Source organism: Hylaeus volcanicus, chromosome 2, assembly GCF_026283585.1.
Source record: "Hylaeus volcanicus isolate JK05 chromosome 2, UHH_iyHylVolc1.0_haploid, whole genome shotgun sequence".
In the NCBI taxonomy this organism is placed as follows: Eukaryota; Metazoa; Arthropoda; class Insecta; order Hymenoptera; family Colletidae; genus Hylaeus; species Hylaeus volcanicus.
This window is the reverse complement of record NC_071977.1, coordinates 29,919,465-29,936,036: the sequence shown is the minus strand read 5'-3', so window position 1 is coordinate 29,936,036 and position 16,572 is coordinate 29,919,465. Positions and strand designations below refer to the sequence as shown.

Below are 16,572 nucleotides of genomic sequence, written 5' to 3'. Positions count from 1 at the left end.
TTCTATCTTGTAATGCAATATTAAGCCAAACTTTAAAATCCCGAGCCTGACTCGCGCTGAAAATTTCAGACCAAACCTGAAAATCACGATTTCTCTGACTCGTAATGAAAATTTTAAGCCAAACTTGAAAATCACGAGTCAGGCTCGTTGTCAAATTTTGTGCGACCAATCGAGAGCACGGGTTCGGCTCTTTTTCCGAGTGTCTGCGTCGTGCAAGGGGTTAAGCATTTACTCTTGGAGAAAGAAACGGAGAACGAAAAATGGAAGACAGAACCGACGAGTCGAGTCTCTCGTAAATTCGAATGGGCGACGCGTATCGCGGGTAAGAATTTAACGGAGCGTAACGACGCCGACGTTGGAAGTACGCGAGCCAACCGCGAAAACCGCACGCGTTACCGATGACCGTGTCACGGACTGCGGAAGAGCAGAAAACTGACACCGGAAAATATAAGGGTGTCACTCGCAAGCCTGCAACCCTGTCGCGTACGCGTGGCTAGCCTTTGAAACGCAAGACCGGCACTCTTCGACTCGGCGAATATAAGAAACAAGCTTCCGCTCTACGGAGCGGTGCGATTAAATTTGAAACGAACTTTGCGTCGAGCTCAGCTGTCACCAAATGTTTTTTGGAATCTTCGTCGAGAAACGAGTCGCTTTTACTTACGCTTATCTTCTTTGTTTTCACGTACTTTTCCTATTTCGTAAGCTAACGCGGTATCGCGCTCCCCGAATAAGAAGTCTGTGCCTCATTTTTCGTTTAGACTCTAATACACATAAGAAAGACCACACGTTTAGCAAAAATTATACACGGTATCGTAGACGAATTGTTTCCCATGGCAATGATATAATAATTACACGCGAGTAAGGTACAGATACGTGGCTTTGGCAATCAACATCGCCCGACATATTCCTAGAAGCACCGAGTGTTCGAAATTAGGCACTAAATGGCAGGGCACACGGGCGCGATGTTCAACAAGATAACAGGACCTTCGGTCGCAACGCGCATACAACAACAACGACAACACTCTGCGCATAAACCCATAGGCCATTAATGACGCTTCGACACCTCTCGATGCGAGATCCGTGCGATTCCGGAATCCATCGATCTCGACGGATGCCGTTGTCGTTTAAACGCACACTTAACGCGACAAAATGAACAGCGAAATCTAATCGGATCGCGTCGTATGTACCATCTCCCGCAACCTTCGCTGGAGGAGCTAACAGTTTAACGACTTCAGAGAACTCGAAATTGAATTCTCACGGAAAGCGTGACCACGAGTCGATCGAGTGAAGATGAAATCGCGACGAGAAGTTTACTTCTCCGCGGAGAATTAATACTTTCGTAAAGAAACTCGAGAAACGATATTCGACTTATTTCTTTTCAAGGATATATTCTCTTTTCTCGGCATACGAGTATCGCTAGATTCCAGGCACGTATCGCGTACGGCACTTGTCGAAAAGGAACGACGATGAATGGTTAGTGTTGCATCGATCTCGAGGATTCGTTGTTGTGGAAACACGCGCCTAGCGTGCCGCGATTCGTCGGTCGAACGTAATTCGTGGTTGTTCCATGCGTTCGAGCACAGTCAATTCGAGGGTGGTGGAGCACCAGGCCGGAGTTCGATTTACAATTGCTTGGAAGGCACCGGGACACAACGATTTCAACTAGCGTATTTTACCGCGAGAACCGCAGACACGGCCGGCACACGATTCTATTAACGTTGCGGGCGCACAGACAGCGGAAACAGACAGCGGAAAATATATACGTCTGTCCGTGGCAACGCAACGGTTTAAGAGCCCCTCTTTCGGCCGAGCGGAACGAGATGTTCCTACTTTGGACACGTGTTCAGCCGCGAGATCTCTGATTCGGTCCGAACATTATCCTAACGCGTTCTCTTCTCGAATATACATACACAGGGTGAACCATCTAAGATTCCTACCTAAAATATAGTCCCATGAATGTTCGTAGCATCTAGGTCTATTAACGAAACTTATCTAAATGAAATGATAGATGTAATTTTTCCAAATGAATTTTTTTGACATTTATTTGAAAGTATTAAACCTATCATTTAACTCAGACGGAGTTCTCCGATAAACGTAGAGGGTACGAATGCTTATTGAACGGACTCTGTATGTCCATTAATGTTAATCATACGAAGGTATGTCTCCAGAGGAAAATGCTTGGTTAGGAGAGGGACGTGGCATAACAGACAAAATAATTAGCTCGATGTCATATTTTCCGAAATTTCATCGGTTTTTTTTTAAGCTGCATGGGCATTTTCAGTCTTGTTGTCTTGTAGCTGATTGAAAGACAAATTCAAACATGAAGACAGAATTCAAACATAAAAGACAAATTCAAATCGCAGTAGAATAGGCTACGCGCTAGTCAGCCGCAGTAGTATAGACTCGCGCTAATCGGGCGCAGTAGTATAGACTCTCGCTAGTCGGGCGCAGTAGTATAGACTCGCGCTAGTCAGCCGCGCTGTGATTGGTCGAGATTTTTTGTTAACCCTTTGCACTGGAGATGTTTCTTAGCCTTCTATTGCCATGAATTCTAAGCTATCTAGATTTGAGAATAAGATCACCTTTACCTCAGCGATGAGGTTTATTGACACTTCGAGCTCCAAAGAAATTAAACCTAAGGAAACATTAGGTATTGTAGATTAGCTGAGTGAAACCTAATGGTGACCGAGAGTCTCAAGTGCAAAGGGTTAATATCTCTTCAACGAAACCTCTGACAACATTTTCGCTAAGGAAAAAGTTGTTTCAAATCACCCCTCCGAAGCACCTCTTTCAAGGACCTTCAACATTTTTCGAGCACCCTGTATAGCTTTGTGAATTCGTATCTCCGATTTCCACGGATCTAACAACCATAACCGATCCTACTTAACCCACTTAACCTTCTGTTAAAAATATTTCTCCCGAATATGAACGTAATAAAATGTCCAATGCAAGGTTAAATAAAGTTAGACGTTGCTTTTTCACGTTTATGGAAACAATGCAATGAAAGGATTAATGAAAGGACGGCGAATAGCATCCGTTGGATGTTGCGCAGAACAACGTATCGCTGAACGGTGAAGCGGACGGAATCATTTGTACGTTTTTTCGCTCGATTCGAATTGTGTTCCCGTGCACGGTGAGTCAACATTGTGTTAAATTGCACAAGTTTGCAACGGCTAACGAGGCTCGGCATGATTTCGGCTTCCCCTCCAACCGGAAACGCGCAATAAATATTAATCAAAAAAATTTTTTAATAAATATAGCACGGCGGAAAGTTGAAACGGGTGTTGCAGCCGCACCTTGCGGAACAATGCTCTCGTAACAGCGAGTATAACGAGCAATGCTTGCGTTGAAAGTACGATTCGAATTTTTGTTGAAAAAAGTGGAACGAGTCACGTAATCTCTAGGGTAAGATTTCTTTCCGGTGCCGTTTATTCTCCATTACGTTAATTTTCTTTCGATCGTTTCCTTAGGAACCGGATCGGTCTTCCCGTTAATTTCCCTGATACCCGTTAACTGTTAACGAAATAACGGTTCAGCTCCGCGGTCCTATACATCATTTCGAAATAACGCAATATAATTGGAACGCGATTCGTCATCATAAAATTAGCTCGGTCCACCGAGACAACCGCGCGAGCGTGAAATCAATGATATCCGAGATCGTTGACGGTCGACGCGAAACGGCAGAATTATCGTCATCGTCATCGTCATCGTCATCGTTCCAAATAATACGGGAATCGATCCAGTTCGACGCAAGGATGACCTCGCCGGGTTTCACCCTTTGACACGATGCTTATCGCGTCCTGCTTGATCGACGCGTCAGGTCAACCGTTTCTACTTCGATTTCGTGTTACCACTCTATCACTCCCGACCAATAAGCTTTGTCACCGGCACACCTGGATACACGCGCGCTACGTGTTCGCGTACGCGTGCACCCGATAGGGGTCGTTATCACTTTTTCGAAACGCCCCACGAATCCGAAGCAACAGTTTGTAACGCGACAACGCGTCAAATGGGGTTTTCTCTTCTCGATACGGCGAATAAATTCGTCGGATGAAAACTAAAAGAATATAACGAATCGCCTTTCCGGCTGGGTCGCGGAGGAGAAACGTCGCGACGGCGAACGGGAGAATTTATTTTAAGCGGAGGAACGACGAACGGCGACCGAGCGGGATCGAACATCGGATTTCGGTTCGCGTAAAAGCTCGTTTTCGTCGTAAGATACGACGCGAAACTGACCGGGTCAGACCCGGATCCCTGGATCTTTACGGCTACGAGAAAGAAGGAACGGAAAACGAAATGGAACTCGTGGGAAGTAGCCAACGGCGAAAATTCCGGGATAATTTAGGGGACAGGAACGGAAAGAAACAGGTGTGCGAGCGGTTGTCGCGTTCTTTCTTTTCTTTTAATAAAAAACGTTGATCTCGACCGACACACAAACAGGTGTACCTTGTAGCGTTTAATGGCAACGCACGAAACGAAGGGTCGAGAGTTCGAAAAGCTTCGACTAGGGCGTGTAACATCGATACGCGTGTTTGTTTCTAATCGAAAAATGCATCGCTCGCCGCTATTATTTCGGTGTACGACGCGTGGTTTCGACCGAAACCCGAGATAAACGCCGTCGTTTAATGTTGCACCAATTGGCGGGGATGCTTTTTCGTTTTTTAACGCTCCAATCTGCTGGAAACCTCTGGAGCTTTTCATTCGCGACATCGCAGATCGAAGAGATTAACGCGGTTGGCTGGATTTAAATATTTCATACCCATAACTCACGGCGGCGCAACTAAACGTCGGGGAACTCGTGAAAAAAATCCGACAGGGAGTAGCTCCGCGGAATCGTATCGGCGTCGAATAGTTATCGCGAAAGCGCACGGCCCTTTGAGACCTAAGCCCTCGATCGATGCGCTCTTTTTAGACGTGCGAGAACGGTCGACGTATCGAGGAATCGACCGTTTGTTCGTTTTCGTTCGCCGGGAAACTTTTCGTGACGTATAAATAATTTATAAATATAAATAGGTGTCGATGACTAACGATATTAGTAATAATAATATCGATATCTAGTGCAATAATGTAGGAGGTGATTCGATCAAAGACAAGGTCCCTTTGCGCTCGAGTGGCGCCTCTAGGGCGACATATGTAACTTAAAAGTGATTTTTTGAACGTGCAATTTCAATTTTACTTGTATCAGAATACAGATAATTATCAATTCAAATGATAATACATTGAGTCATGAATATGTTCGTAGATTTGTTGGTTTCGAAATAGAGTTTTTGGTTTTTACAGAAATTTATTATAAAAATGGACTGGAATTCTGTAGAAAAATTCCTCGAGCGCAAAGGGTCCCTTTGGTCAAAGATAGAGGTTTCTGTTTAAAATAACAAAATCGACCTTTAAATGACCTTGAACGTGACCTGAGCAAATTTTGTTCCCTGCACTCATTTGCAAAGTTTATTCATGTATATATTTATAACGAAAAATTGATTTGGAATCGTCGAGCCTATCATTTGACTTAGACTTTATTCGATAGACATAAAGGGCACGAATGCTTCTGGGACTGTAAAATATCAATAACGAAGTACGTCATGTTACACTATTTAGATGATTAGACATGCTTTCGTTTCGGTCCGAATTCTTTAAAAATACGTGCCCGCATAAAGATCCGCAGTATAACCGTGACTATAGAACCCCGCGAACGAGTTCCTAGGCTGTGATTAATTCGTCGAAGAGGGTCGTCGTATCCGGTTCGCGATAGCAAACCCAGACCTCGCAATCGGACTCGGAAACGGCTGTATAAATGAGTCCCGTCGGCTAAGTTTCAGGGATCTCCACTGTCGCGAGATGTTTCTTCCCCTTGTTCATTCTCCAATTATACAACGACGCGCGAGCTCGGATGCCGTGCCAATTACGTAATAGGGACAAACAACGGCAGCGAAGCAACGCTACCGGTGCCACGGTCCGTCCTACATTCGACTAACCGACAAACTTCTTCTTCGCCTTTGCCGCGCGGCTCTTGTTTCCTCTTGCTTCCCTTCCTCTACTTGTTCTTCCGCGACTCTCGTCGTCGATGCGCTCTCCTCGGTCTCTCCCTTTACACGAAAAACGTACAACGACGGTGCGCCGTTCTTTTGTGGCCAAGGAATTTCTAGAGTTTTATCGATCGCCAAATTCCTCCACGTTAGAATTTTGCGCGTGATGGCTTGTTTCCATTGTTTCTAATCTTTCTTTGTTATTGTATTTTATATCAAAGGCATATTACCCGTAAATAAATTAGTATTATTATTATTATTACATTTCTGGGATGGGAGTACGAGCAACTCAGATTAGGTTTCATTAGCGTCTTTTAAAGAGGCGCTTTGACGTTGAGAATCGAGTACGTTTTCGATCTGTATGCCTCGAAAGTAACACTAAGTAAGACTACTTACGAATACTATCTAGAAAGACTGTCTAGGAAACGCTTATACACGAATGTTAGGCGAGCCGAGTTCTTATCAGAAATTACCAAACGCACGGTGTTCCTCTAATGGCGAGAACAAGAGGTGCTACCAAAATATTTTAATAAATTAGAGTTCCTCGAATCTAATTCATCTAATCGGATGAATCGCAGCAACGAACTGTTCGCGAATAATTATTCCAGAACGACCGGCTCTTGATTCGTTACGGCCGATAGAGAGCAGGCCGCAGTTACCGTTTTCCCGAATCGATTCGGTGATCTCTCGAACCTTTCGAAACGTGACGATGCGCACGATCGCGCGTAATTGCTGCGTAATCGTAGCAGCGTCGCAGCAGAAACACGGAGGTCGGTTATGCATCGGTAGCTCGTACACCGTACAAACGCATCGATTAAGTCTATCCAAGTCCCAGGTCCACGGGGATCGTGTTCATGGAACCACCGAAACAGGAACAGAGCACGTTGCACGGTACGGGCGTTAAGTTCTCTAGGGTGGTTGAAACGTAGCGCGCGACTGATCGCTGGTGCGGTTTCGCGATCGAGCGCAGAAACTCTATGCGTTCAGAACGCGTACGCGAAAGAAAAATCGTGAAAAATGTTCGTTTCCGCGTCCGTTCGTTTCGTCTTCCGACTTGGGAGGACGAACTTCCTTCTCGAAGGTCGGTCGAATCTTTTCCACGGTTCGCAAGACGAACATGTCGCGGTATTTCTGCGACTACCATCGTCTTTTCTCTTGGCAACGCCATTCTCTCTACAACCGCCCCTTCTATCTGGCTCCGTTCCTTTGTCGCGAGACGGTCCACCCCATATTTCTGGACCGTCTCATTATATGCTCCTGCGGTCGTCCTTGCTGCCGCGCTGTCTTGCTCTACAAACATTAACTCGGCGCGAAACGGTCCGTGTACCAGACAAAACCCCTTTTCCTCGCGCCCATTAAAGGGAAACGGGCTACGTGTGCCCGGCACCGCGACTCCCAATTACTTCTCGCGGATCCCAGCGACCCTAAGCTGTCCTCCTCCTCCTCCGCAGTCGAGAATTCGAAATTTCAAACCGTTTAAAAAAATTTCATCTTAACTCGTCCTGCCTCCGCGATTTCACGTGCATCACGTACCGCTCTAACGACTTCCTGTCCGGTTCGCGTTTATTTCCCCGGAATCCTCCGATCCTCGCGCGATTCTCTCTTTTCCCGTAACGGACAAATGGGACGCGCGTGCCGCGAATTACGGCCGCCAATAAGACTCTAACCATTTTTGCGGCGGTTGGCGTTTCGACGTCGTAATTTCGATTACTATAGACTTTTCTACGCTTCTGGCGACGCACCATTTATCGGATGATAAATTCTGTTAGCGACACCGCTGCGAAAGTGGCAGACTACAGAAAAGATAAGCATTTATGTTTGCATTGGTGTAACAATTTATAATCGAGTCTAATGATATCAAAAGAGACACGTTTGAACTATTTTATCGCAAAGTTGAACTATTTTATATAACGCGATTTCTGTTCGTGTACAAATTATTCCTAGAAGCTCGTGTTACACGTGCTCTTTGAAAGCACAAAATTGCAACCGAAAACATTACCAAGGGAGGAAGAGGATCGATGACGCAATCTACCGAGACGAGACTCGCCCACGGAAGTTATCGTTCTTCGAGCGAGCGCTCTAATCGATCACGATACGCGGACCATCTGGACCCTTCTCTTTTCTCATCCTAATCCCGTAGCGAACCCGTATTTTCTTAAATTTCTACTCGTCAGAAATGCGTAAACAACTTCCAAGACATATTTTCCGCTGCCGTTTCGTTCGAAGACATCCCTGATAGCGACTAGCTTGGCGATTCGTCGCGATTACTCGGATCGGAGAAAATAAGAAATCGTCGCGAGTTCGATAAATGTAATAACGCGGCGGTTGAAGTGGTCTCTGAGATCACCGTGGGAGGAACGATGGTTGTCGTCGATCGAAGAATACAGGTTTTCGGGCGACGGCTCCTCGAGAGCTGGATGGAGGGTAAAATTCTTGGAGGAAGTCGAGCAGCTCGTTTAACGGCGTGCCATACCCTTCGTGCTTGGCATGCGGCTCTTATTATCTTCCGACGAAGAGGTTCCGCAAGATGCTGTCTCACCGGTACAAAAGTGGATGAAGACGTCTCGCCAAAGGAGGAGGAAGAGCAGGAGGCGGGAAAACGTCGCTCGGGTCGAGGATTAGACTATTCGTTTTTATCATCCAATCGAATACACCTGTCGACCTCGGTGTAACTCTCGTGCCCCTTCCAATGTCACCGTTAGTGGAAAATTAACCTTTTATCGAGCCACGATATACATAAATGCATCGTTAACGTACCAACAGGGGTTGCTTGCAGAATAAACCGAGCATCGACGAAGCTCGTGTCGCGCGAGGAAAGATCGTTCGACGATAAATTATTGTCGTTGTTTCTTTCGTTCCTCGTTCTATTACCTTCGAGCGTGTTTTCACGCGGAGAAGTTAATCGCGCAGTCTCCGCGCAATCGAGTTTATACAGCTTGTAATCGGCCGGAGAATCGTTTATTTTGATCGCTTTCCCGATCGGGAGGTTGATTCCAAGCGACGAACTCTGATTCCGATGCAGGTCGTGGGATACTCGCAGTTTGTCCAAGGGGTAGACGAGCAACGAAAAATTACCGATCGATCAAACGGCGAAAGATAGTCGAGGTGAAGGTACTTTGTTTTCGAACCTTACGAATTCGATTAATTCGAGCGATCGTGTATCCGAAACTTCGCGCGCTTTGTCTTCCGTTTATCGCCAAACTTGGCCCGAAGGCGCGATAAGAATCGAGCCGCAGAATTCAACGAGCAAAGTTTATTCTTTATCCGCGATTGTTTACGACACGCGATAAGTTAATATATACTCTAAACGTTTCAACGTATTTACTTCTAGAAAAGTTGCCTCGAGATTTCGCTTTTCCAGCCGCGTAAAAGCAGACATTTCTCTGCAGTGCGTTCCGTGCGACATATTATACTATATTAAATACGCGGTATTCGATTCAAGCCGCGTACACGAGGTTAATTCCGCAGCGGTGTATTTTACCGCGCAAAGCAAACTTATTTAACCGGCGATGTTAAATATGATCTCCGGGAAAAATGTTTTTACCAACTCGGTACAAATTACAGCTGCAATTGCTGGGCCGCAAGCGGCGGCCTCGGACGATATTTAACACGGAAGGAAGACTTACTTCGGCGGCGGCGCACGCGCGATCCGAAATGAAATTTTTAATAAATACGCGAGACCACGAGAGGCGAAAACTTTTCGGCGTGACATACGGGGCGGGTCGATAAGTCAGCGTAGAACTGTGTTTCGCTCGCTTGTAAATACATTATTTAGCCGGGGCTGCGCAGAGTTTAGCGAGTGTGACTGAACGCAACGTCATACGCGACTTTTTAATCGTCTACCGCGAACGTTCCTCAAACTCCACCGAATATATTACTCCGCAAATCCCGTCGAACCGCTTGTCGAGCATCGATATTATTGTTTTATTATTTTATTTGCACACGGAAACACGCTCAACCGCTATACTCGTCATCGTTTGATCGTTCGCGCCACGTTTCTTTGATACGATCGGGCTGCTGCGTCCGTATAACATTAACACTTTGGACACGAGAGACACTAGGTTCGACGCAGTGAATCTGCCAGCAACAATAATTCATTTCTTTGGAACTCGAAGTGCCGATAAAATGATTTTCGGGGAAGTAAAAGTGATCCGATCGAGTTTAGCATTCGCGACAATGGAATGCTAGGAAACATCTCGAGTTGCTGGTAGATACCAGAAGGAAAGGCCTCGAGTGTAAAGGGTTAAAAGTTTTAGCATCGTGGAGACAGTGTTGCAATAGGCTGTCTCCGAAACTATCACGAAGAAAACGTTTTAAGAAAAAGTTTCATGGTTTTCTGTCTGCCTAGAAAATCGGGTCCTAAATCGTGCAAAAAATAATTTGTTTACCCTAATAGCCTGCTGCAGCTGAAACTTCAGGAAGTCGTTTCGCCCTCTGAATATGGAAACGGGCCAATATAAAAAGAAATACGTACATCTTATTTCTCGGTCCATTAAAAGATATCCAAAAATCGACACCGCCAAAAAGCTTTCCTCTCTCAAGTAACTCTGATTGTTATTATCTACAAATAAATCGACGCGAAACTCGCGAGCGCCCGTAATTTCCCATCAACGATTCGACGCTAGCCGTCGAAAGATTAAATTTTCCGAAACGATTCCGGAAAGCGCGACACGAAAAATATTTAATGTTGCCGTTTCGTTCGGGATCGTGCTTTTAATTGCACGTTTTTTTCCGATTTCGTCCGAGTTTAACGCGATCGGTTATTTGAACGCGCATCGGCGGATATTGCTTTTACATTTATTTTCTGGACGCACGGTTCGCGATTTGGCCGTATTCGCGGGTCGCGTTCGCAGACGCGTAGCAAGGCGGGGGAGGGAGGGAGGAGGGGGGTACGTGCCCCGGGGGGGTTTTGGTTAGGGGCGCCAAATGGCGCACAGTGGTTTTGAAACAACAAAGTCGTATTTTATAAGGATAGTGCTGTATTTCAGAATAAAAAAACTATTAAAAAAAATCAAATTATACGTCCCACAGAAGCCTTCAAAACTTTAGGGTAGTTTTGAGCACATTCAAATTAGTAAACATCGGAAATTTCAAGTTCTCGAGTGATCTGAAATTATCTGTATTATATAGGGGAGCCCCCTATATGAATTCGAGCCTCCCATTGAGCCAAATTTCCTCGCTACGGCCCTGCGCGTTCAATTCGCGTTTTCGACGAGTCTTTCGGCGCCGGTGAATCGCGTGCATCGATATATTCCCCGCGTATTAAAAAAAAAAAAGAAAAAAAAAGAAAGACCAATGCGCGATTATCGTTTCGCGTAATTTAAGGCTCATTGCGCACGGTAAGTTATAGCAGCTGTATCGCCACGAAATGGGCCGCGAATTTAAGGGACGCGGGAGGGGAGACGGTTGACGCGTTTATCACCGCGGTGTACTTTTACGGCCTGTCGTCGTTGCTCTTAGCAACCCTTATTTGCGTGGAAAGGTAACTAGCGGTCTCCGCGGTGTGTAAAATTTACGAGAATGGTTCCCGAGCTTTCAGAGCACGATCCTCACAACTTGTCGACCTTAATCGCTGTCAAATTAAAATTACACGAAGTATAAGTTACTCCCAGCACCCACTTTCGAGGTTTCCGACGCAGCCAGAGGCGGAGGCGGCTTCTCAATCTCGCCTAATGCGTCGCGTCTTTAGCGAGAAATGCACGGGACCGTGTTCGAACAACCTCGAACCGAGTGAATTTCAAACCGACACTGGTGAGAATATCGCCGAAATTTTGATATTCCTCCCCGGTCGTAGTCGTCGCGTCGTACTCTAGTCGTTAGTTACCGCGACGGAACAGAAGGGACGCAGAGAGAAAGAAGGTTGGCGGTAGAATACTCTCCGCCAAGCTGAAATCGAGACTGTTCACCGAGGATTGAAGTTAACAGGATCGTCCTGTAATTAAATAGAAACTCGACTCTCCTCGAGATCCTTTAGTTGCGGAAAAAAAAATCAAGAGGTCGCCCTTCTCGTTCGTAAAAATCGAAAGAAAACGAGGATACGGGACCGGGGGTTTTGTCGTATAAAAAAAGAGTTAAAATTATAATTCTCGGGTAACTCGGCAAACACACGCTCGACGATCGGTCTAGGTCCAAGCAATTTCCAGACGAGCATCGATCGAAAGGCTGGAAGCTATCCGTACGTCGTCGGTGGTTATTAATCGTTTCGTGGCGTCGAAACGCTATTGCCTCGTCTCGGTCTCCGGAACAGGCTGGGATGTTTAGGTCATTCGCGCGAACCGAATTCGTTGCTTGGAGAAATTCCGTGGCCTAGTTCTTTCGTCCGCAGGCTGCGCGGAAGTGCAGCCTCCCGCGTTAAATCTCCTCCGGGCCCGATATACGCGGGGTTCGTGTTCGACTGCGACGTAGCGCCTCTATAAACCGGAATTTTACGAGGAAAGCGTACGCCGGAGATAGAAGTCGTTACCCGCCGGGAGCTACATTATCGCGACTCGCGGTTTCTCGATGTTCCCTCGGCCCGATTTAATTCGGATTTATTACGTTCGTTCGATCGTCTTCCGGAAAGTAGCCGTAGTTAAACCGACGCTTGGACCGCCGGGAAGCCGGTTTCCCGGATTTCATCCGCGGGCTAAAGCGTCACGATCGCTAAAAGACGTCGCGTCCTCGTCGACAGCCGTCGCTTTCAAACGAATTGTAAAATCGACGTCGCGCGATTCCAGCCGGTAGGTTACGACCGCTGAATATCGACGGGCTGCAAGAGTATTGACAATCCGTCAGGGAGGAACATCGGAGATCCTTGATCGCGTTCTCGCTAGCTGTCCACTCGAATCCACTTCGTTCGCCACGGATCCGCTCGCCGCGATGCGCCGCGCCAGAGAAGAGCTTTTCATCGCGGTCCTGCGAGAGCCGTACTCACCGCGCACTTCCCCGATCGACGCTTTTATCCGTCCGTCATCGACGGAACACCTGCGAACCCAACGTCCACGCTACCCGAAAAGACGAATCTGTTCTTTAAGAAGCATCCAACGACTTCGCGACCCCCGCGAGGCCCATTTTACGGCGACGCCGAGTCCGAACGTCGATACGTCCTTGTTCCTTCTCGCAACACCGTGGAACTTGGCTTTATTACGTAACGATGGGAGGGGCGAGAAGGATCCGAAGAATTCTGACACATTCTCGATAAATCGATTCTCCTCTCCAGGATGTATTTAATTACCCAGCTCCTTCGTTATACATGCAACCTTTCGGAATGAAAATTGCGAATTTTTCAGCGAGAATATCGATAAGAATCCATGGTCGACTCGACTTACAAATATACAGGGTGAGACAATGACTATTAGCATCTCAATTATCTTCGAAACTATAAGTTTCACAGAAACATATTGTAGGAGGTAGTCCAAGAATGTTTGTGCCAATTTCTAAGAAACATTCAAAAACACGTTTGAATTTTAATATATATTTATTGAATTACATAGGTGCCATTTTGTTCCACAACCTTTCCACCTTTTAAGGGATGAGTAAGGGACCACTTCGATATATTCAGACCTCTGTACCACCTACCAAAAACCGACATGGACTTTCCGGACAACTCAATAGGAGGTGGTCTAAAGAACTTTACTCCAAGCAAGATGTCGTGCAAAACACTTTAATAAAATCTCAAGACTCGCTATGTTGAACCCATGGGTATCGCGTCTGATGTTGGTCACTCGTGTCCAGCGACGAAGGCTGAGCCACTTCGGCGTATTGTGTACACTGCCAAAGCTCAAAGGAGACCGCCGTGAAAGCCAAGACTGTCAAAGCCTATGCTGAACAAACCGTTCCCGAATGCCTACAGTTTGCTGAAATAAAATAAAGATCTTGATAATAATAACGTTATGTTTAGACATTACGAGAACTCGAATAAATAACAAGTAACTTTATGTGACAGGGTTTGTACAATAGAAATGTAATTAAATTGATATGCTAGTTTCGGAACGTCTGCACTCGATGATACCAGATTCGAATCGGACTAGCATGTAAATTTAATTACATCTCTATTGTACAAACCCTGTTACATAAAGTTACTTGCTATGTCTAAACGTAACAATAATAATACTTTATTTACGGGAAATATGCCCTCGATATCAAGTACAATAACAGAAAAAAAAAAGAAAATGGAGACAAGCTGGCGCATCATTATATACCATGTCAAGCTGGATCAAGCACACGCAAAGTTTCCGCAACTGAATTTTCGACTGCCGAGCTTGATTCATGAAAAAGATTAACAAACATGTTTCATTACATGTTCGAAGCCGTCAGCTGCGGTCTCTAGACTCATACATACTAGTCGATACGTTACGCAACGAACGAAAGAGAATTAGCCGATATTAGGTACGATTCCGTTCGATTTCCCTGAACGAATCTGAAACGCTCCGTTGTCGGAGGGTCTTTGTTCGATTCCATCTTTAGCGACTCGACGCACGCGAGAACTCGAAAGGGGAACGCGACGTCGAGGTCCGTAGTACCTCGTACGGTTGGTATGCAGGCTTTATTTGGCCGTGATAGAGGAGTCCCATAAAACGAGCCAAGACGAGATAGCGGCGAGGGAGAGAAAGAGGGACGCGTCGCGAAGAAGGTTTCCAGCGGAGTTTCGCGAACGCGGGGGTCGAAGAAGAGCGAGGAGGGTTAGGTCGAGTCGGTCGTTGACGGTTGGAGGATGATGCCGTGGTCCCTGGATCGATCTCAGCCCGCCTCCATCCCGACGCCGCAACCACCGAGCACCAGCTAACTACCCCTCGCAAACGCGCACACACTCGCATCCTCTCCTATCCCCCTCTCCTCTCCTCCTCTCCTCCTCTCCTCCTCTCCTCCTCTCCTCTCGTCCTCTCCTCTCTTCCGCCTCTATGCATACGTACGCGCACGTGCGAGCATACGGGACGCACACACGAAACACGGGTCCGCTTCTCCAGACTCGCTTTACGAACTCTCTCCGACCTTATTCAGTCGTCGTCGTCGTCCTCTCTTTCCGGCGTACGCTGGGGAGGCGCATCCGTGTGCCCCTGGCGTCTAACCGACGGACGTATTCGTCTGCAGAGGAACAGACGGTAGGGCGGCTGCTGTCGTATACACGGCCACCGTAGAAGCTCGCGACCGCGATCGTGTTAGCGAGCATACTCGCCGTTGACACGGTGCACCGAGTCACGCGTGCGTACCTACCGTTGCATAGACATCAAGCGCAGATGCATCTTAACCCTGGTCCGCATGGACCCTGCGCACGGAACTGCACGTCTCGCGAAACGACCTCGATGGAGTCGAATTCCCTTCGAGTTCGGGAATAGAAAGTCTCGGGATGACGAGAGCATTCCTGATAGACGGTACTCTGGGCCAATCTCTGAGACAGCTTTCATCGAGATACTCAGTTATTCGTTGTATTAGAGCTTGCATTGCGCTAGTGATTAGTCAAATACTCGGCGGTTTCCAAAAGGTACATATACAGAGTGTCCCAAAAGTCGGGGAGGAGCCGGAAATGGGAGGTAGCTGAGACGATTCTGAACAACAATTTCCTTTGCAAAAATGTCGGATGGGGCTTCGTTGAGGAGATATTAAGAGAAAGGCCCCGACCAATCAGAGCGCGCGTAGACCGTTCGAGCGGCCGCGGTAGCGAAGGCTACGCGCTAGGCGGCAGCGTCAATGTCCTACGAATCTTCGAAGCACGTCGAGTCACTTGTTCGCGTACAAGAGCGGCCGCCAGCGCATAGCCTTCGCCACCGCGGCCGCTCCAGCGGTATACGCGCGCTCTGATTGGTCAGGGTTTTCGCTTAATATCTCCTTAAATTGTTGTTCAGAATCGTTTCAGCTACCCCCCATTTCCGGCTCCTCCCCGACTTTTGGGACACCCTGTATATACCTGTATAACCGTTTGACTGCTACGTGGCGCAAAAGCGCGCTGCGTTCATTTGTCTCGAAAACCGAAAAAGCGCTTTTCCGCTGCGAGTCTCAGTGTGTCTCGACAATGTCTTTGTCAACATCAAGTCAAAATGTGTCCCGCAGTTTTCGTGCGTTCTTGCAAGAATTGCTTAGCAGTGAAACGGTTAAACTTTCGCCACGCGGTTCGTCGTACAGAGAGATCTTGCATACACGATGCGCGAGAAAAGAAACGGAAGAAGAAGAATTCGCGCACAGATGGCACGATTTCTACCATTACTGCCTTCGTACCATCTTACGCGATTTATTTAAATATGGTGATTACTATGGTGATTACTATGGCGATTACGCTACCTAACACATTGAATACTATTCATTGAATGTTATTCATTGAATACTATCCATTGAACCTACATAAGAGGATACGTATACCTATAAACTCGTCGTTTCATTCGAGTCGTGTTTATAGCCGATCCTCTTGTTGGAATCTCGAAACGAACAATTTCGCCAAAAATCTGCCGAACAACAACAGAATCTTTGTGCAACGATGACGCACGAGCCGCTCCGCTCGATAACCGATAACGCGTTTTGTAATTGTGGCTCGCCAATAATAACAATCCACGCAACTAGGTCAACGAACGCTCCCGCG

The 16,572-nt window shown here is 46.8% G+C and overlaps 1 protein-coding gene and 1 long non-coding RNA gene across 7 annotated transcripts in view; one reads left to right on the top strand and one right to left on the bottom strand.

Annotated features, from left to right (window-relative positions):
- Positions 1 to 16,572, top strand: part of LOC128872345 (leucine-rich repeat-containing protein 24-like) — a 128,028-nt gene that overhangs the window by 40,583 nt on the left and 70,873 nt on the right. The window lies entirely within an intron of this gene.
- The window catches only part of LOC128872347 (uncharacterized), a 142,852-nt gene continuing 139,612 nt past the window's right edge, over positions 13,333 to 16,572 (bottom strand). Inside the window, exon 3 of the long non-coding RNA XR_008456151.1 lies at positions 13,333 to 13,858. This is a non-coding gene — a long non-coding RNA (uncharacterized LOC128872347). The remainder of the gene's footprint in view (positions 13,859 to 16,572) is intronic.